Below are 5,638 nucleotides of genomic sequence, written 5' to 3'. Positions count from 1 at the left end.
TCCTCCGGCTCGTGACCCGGAAATCGATCAAAACAAATGACGTCTCACTTCCTAAAATCCGCTTCGAGGATCGCTGAGGATGCAGGTGTATCCTCGATGGAGTCTTTTCCATATCCGTGACATCAAAGATGCAGTAGGACTGACAAATGAGTGTATATGATATTCAATATTAATATATATGTCACTCTTTATTCGTATAGCACTATTTTGTGTGTCACTCCTAGTTTATACTTCACACTACGCATGTGTTAAATAAAAACAAATAATACGACATCTGTATATTTTCGTCACATCCTGCCCCGTTGTGGCTTGAACTGAAAGTAAATAAGCTGTCATAAACATAATATTTTTTTTTGTCATCTGTGACAGTAAATTCTATGTATGTTTGGTGCTGAACAGTTGAAACTGGGCTGAAAGTATTTAAGAACCCCACTGGGCTCTAAGAAACTGTAATGGACGTATACAAAAAGATGAATTGAGAAAGTAATTGTGAGTAATAAGTGACGAAAATAATAACTAAATGCAGCCCTAGTGTAGTTTAAGACAGATAAAATCATTAAATCCTGTAACATTAACAGTTTAAATTGTACGGGGATCCTTGCTTGCTTTGGTAACTAAGTGCAGTGCAAACCTCTGCCAAAGCCAATGCCCTGTCTTACAATTTAAATCCACAGCCTCACCAAAATTTACTGGGATCTTCAATTGCCCATGCTCCATCTCTCCACCAGGTTTCATGAAATTCAGCCTCGTAGTTTTTGTGTAATCCAGCTGACAGACAACCTCAAGACAAACTCAAGACAGTCCTGGTCTTCATAGGCCCATGTTACATAAAACCGTCCTGCATTAATAATGTTGAGAACAGCTTTGACAGAACAACTTAAATGCACAGACTTCTGCCGTTCACTGCAGATTTTTATTTTTTTTTATTACTAACTGGACCCTCCACTTTTGCATGCTACTTGACAGCAGACGGTAACAGGAGCTTGGTAATTGCCTTACAGGAGACTTTCAAAAACCATCAGGATAAAAGTAGCTGACAGCTGGACACTAGCTGAGTAGAGGCACAACATCCAACACTGGTAATACTGAATAAATCATACTTTGAAATACCAACACAGTCCAATAATTCATTTAACAGCAGACAGAACCGGCAAGAAGTACTGCATGTCTGCAAAAAGAACATTTCAAACGTGTGAAATCAGATGATTTAAAAAACAAAGGAATAGTGAGAATATTATCAGCACTGATAGTCATAAGATTGGATTTTGACTCGTTATTGATCAGATAAGTTGTATTACAGTTGCTCTGATTCAAGAACCACACACTTTACAGAGTTCAGTCATTATCTAATAAAATTTCCCAGACAAAAATTAGTTTCAAGTTTCACCATGAAACCATACTTCACAACTCCAAAACACCTCCAGATAAACCAGAAATGATCATCCGGGTTTCTTGTCTTAAACACAGAAAGAGTGTTTCACTGGTTCATTATGACAGCCAAGATTGGACAAACAACGGAATAAATGGAGAGAAAATGCACAGTCTCCTCTTGTTTTATGTTTTATGTAACTCAAGCTGAGGAATTAGATTTTTACTCAGACGTATTCATGATTACAGAGTATCAGGCCTTTATTTTGATGGGTGTCGTGCTATGATACAGTCAATAGACACAAAGCTGCCATTAGCACATTGTGTCTCAAATTACTTTTGTTTGACGTCGACACTTGACCTCTTGTGTCGTCGCCTCTTCTCTGGTTTCACATTGTAGTGCTGCATTGTTGTCTTCTTCCTCTCCTGCTGCTCGGGAATACAAATTACTTCTCACAATGTTTTGGTTACAGTCAGGAAAAAACATGATATGGCAGAGACCTGAGATGATCCTCGTGGAACAAACCAAAAAAAAAAGAACAGAGTCTGATTCAGCTGAAGATGCTCATATGTCTGCTTCATTGGATGTCTTAAAAGTAACTAAAAGGCGATTACATTTTGAGAGAGAGTCTTTTGGATGAAGCCAGTGGCAAAAAAATCTTGAACAATACGGAGGCAAATTCAATTAGTTTGAACACTTGAAGATATTTTCACTCACAGCCTCATTCTCTGTCACATATGAATCAGTTGCATATATGCAGAGGTATAATTTTAAGATAAGATGAAAATAAATGCAGTTTCTAACAGAAAAGCAATAAGATATAAGTACATAACTGAAATAAAACAAATAAGCTAGAATGAGACCAGAGTAGAAAAATTTAAATAATCTTGGCAATGATATTGAGCTAAAATCATACATGATGGTGAAATAATACACATGAATTTGAAATATTGCACCTAAAAAATGAAATATTGCACATTACCTTGACATATGCTATTCAACCCAAAAATATCCTGTATGACTTTTGTTTTGTTGAAGTGTAATATAATTTGGCATTGTAAACCTGCCTTTCATCTAAACTCCTCTAAACTAAAATAGAATTAGCACATTCTCCTTAATCCTGTAGAATAAACAGTGAAATGGAAGGAAACGGTGACGTGAATTCCTACAGTACGCTTACTGCAGGAAACTCTATAAATAAGAACGTGGAGGTTTAATTTCATTCAATTACATTCAAGATTTTTATTTTGGGATTCAGAAGTGCCGTTTTAAAACCAGCCACGCTTTGGCAGCTTAGTTTCACAGATGTGAAATGTGTCAGTGTGTGGTGCATCGACACTCTATCCTGCAAAAGGAGCAGATGGCTGGAGGTAAATAAAGTATAATGTTGCATGTTCACATCACAGCGACTGAATCATATTAAATTAGGCGACACCAGAGTCTGTCCTCACCCAGCTGTTAACAAAAGGGGTGAGAAAAGGCCAAAATCCAATCAGTTACTTTTACATTCGCTTCTGAATCTGGTGCTCATATATATGTGTGTATGTGTGTGTTCAGTTCAAGGCTTTTAGTGGGGTTTTTTCTGTCTAAAATCAGTCTGAAGTTCGGTCTCATCTGCATCAATAACTGCTTTGATGTTAAGACTGTTAACCACACAAGATGTTCTCTTTAAAACCAAACAGAAGGGAGAGTTTGGGGTAACAGAGGAGATGTGGATCATCACTATGAAACATCTGCTAAATCAATTAAATGCAGCGTAATGTAACACTACAAGACTGTCACATCTGCTTCATTTGACCACACAAAGTCTGTCTGGTGTCAGAGTCAGAGTCAGGAGACCCAGACTTTTGAGAGACCAGTAATAGGACAGAGCCTAAACTCAAAGACTGATGTTTGAACTGGGCTAATATTGAACCTGCTTAAGTCTGACTCTGAAACTGCAACTGTGAGGAGTTTATGACGTCTGATCCGTTTGTAAAGATGACAATATTCTTTAATAAAGTAAAACTATACAACACTGACAGCAAGATTACTGACCTCAGTCTTGTTTTCCAGATTTGTTCACTTCTACTTAATGCTTGTATTACACATTTAAACGTGATGTATTCATTGTTAAATTGTTGCTATGACGAATATGAATCAAATATTCTTAGAGTAACTGACTTGTTTTCAGAACAAGCAGCTGCTGTAACACTCCAGATATTGCTGGTAATTAGAGGGGCTGTAAATATCTGTTTTGGGGTCAGGATGAATTTTTGATCGTTGCTTTGATGGTATTAAAAAATATTATCTATACATCCACAAAATTTGGCTTGACCGCTGAGGATGAACAACGTCAGAGTTACAAAATGAATACAAAATGAATAGCAAAGGGATTAACAAAGCAAAACACTCAATTCTTAGGTTTGAAGCACAAAAAACAAATCAATCATCTTCAAATACGAAACTCCAAAACAAATCAGATGCTTAGAAATGACTTACTAGCATTATTTCAGTTTAGGTGACATCTCAGATTTGCAAAAGAAAATTTTTACTAGAAACTAGAGCATCTATTAGTCTCTCTGTCACCATTCTAAAAACAAAAATATTCGTCTTATGTTTATTTAGTTTAGTTACTTTAATTTGACCAATGATTTTTAAAAGAAATGACAAATCATAATTTAAACCTGTTTGTTGTGCTCTACTGCCAGCATGTGGTGGGAGGAGGTGATGGTCCAAAAGTCTCTGCCGCAGAGAAAATCTCTTTTCCTGTTGTCATATGCTAAGAGTATGTTTTCGCTTTCATTCTGAAGATTGATTCATTAGCTTTTCACTTTCTGCAACTTATACTTAGTTCTTCCTCTCTTCTAATTTCTGTCTCACGGCAACAGAACTATTGCAAGAAAAGCATAAACTAATGATGCTGCTGCTGCAAACAATAATGATGTTTGTTTATGTTTAGTCATAGTGGTCAGCTAACAAAGGTCTAACCAGCCTCTCTGATTCTTATTTTTAAAAAAATAGACAAATAGATTTTTGCTAAAGATCAGTGAATAAGCAAAGAGAGTCATTTTTTTTCTTAGAATTTTGGCCCTAAATTCAACACACATTACATGTAAATGTTGTCAAATTGATGAAAGTTTTTTAATTCATTTGCATTATCTTAAGCTGTAGAGATTTTCCTCAGACTGTGATAATATGGACTGAAAGGATTTTAGTAAATATTGTCAAATTCAGTTCTGATGCAATATCATAAAATCTTATTATGAAAATAAGATAATTTAATGACATTTTATGTCACGGCGTGGGGGTGAACCCGAGCAGAGAGCACACAGACGAGGGACTGAGGCAAGAACAAAGGTGGATTTTATTAACAAAAACAAAGGGGAGTGCTGGACGGGGTGGGAACACTGGTGACTGGAATAACTGAACTAAAGGGGAGGTTGGGGGGGTGACTGTACCAGGAACCGGCGGCCCGGTTGGCGTTCTCCATGGGGTAGGTAGGTGGCGGAGAGCGGGCAGGAGGGCCTCGTTCCAGGGGGGCGACAGGCGGGGTGTTTTCCAGAGCCGAGGGGGGCACATGGCAGGCAGAGACCCTCCACGACGAGCAGGGGATCCAGGAGAAGGCAGCAGGTCCAAGGTGAGGGAGGGAGGTCTGGTCAGGGCTGGATCCGGAGTGCAGGAGATGGGAGGACAGAGCAGGTGGAACCGGGCAGCTGGGTCAGCGGAGCTAGGCAAGAGAAACAGGGTTTAGTCAAGGTAAAGCTTTTCAATGGAAAAATCTCAGCAAAGGTGCAAGGCTAGACGACTGACTGCGTGAGCAGAGTTTACTATCTGGCAGGGTGTGGAGTGTGCAGCCAGCTTTTATGGTGGAGATGATCATCAGGTGTGCTGCACCACAGCTGCCAGGAGTTCCATTGATGAATGATTAGTGATGAACAGCAGCTGGACAGAGCAGGAAGGTGGAGAGAGGAATAGGAGGGAGGAGGGGGAGAGGGAGGATGAGGGAGGTCAGGTGGAGGCTGAAGCTGGGACAGAGGAGGGAGCCCTGACACTTTAATGTGATGAAACATGTTATACAATTGGAATAGTTGAAAGCAGACTAATAACAGTGGGATTGAAAACAGGGATTATGATGCTTGGTAATTTGAGGATGTTGTGCTGGAAACTGGAATAAAGCTTTCGTCCCTCAAGCCAACAAAAAGCTCACATTACTGACTTTGATAACATCAAAAGAGGTGTGTGATTACTGCCACCATCTGTTCTCTCTCTTCAGCTTTTATTTGCAGG

This window comes from Amphiprion ocellaris, chromosome 1, assembly GCF_022539595.1.
Source record: "Amphiprion ocellaris isolate individual 3 ecotype Okinawa chromosome 1, ASM2253959v1, whole genome shotgun sequence".
NCBI lineage: Eukaryota > Metazoa > Chordata > Actinopteri > Pomacentridae > Amphiprion > Amphiprion ocellaris.
Note: the sequence above shows the minus strand (reverse complement) of the source record.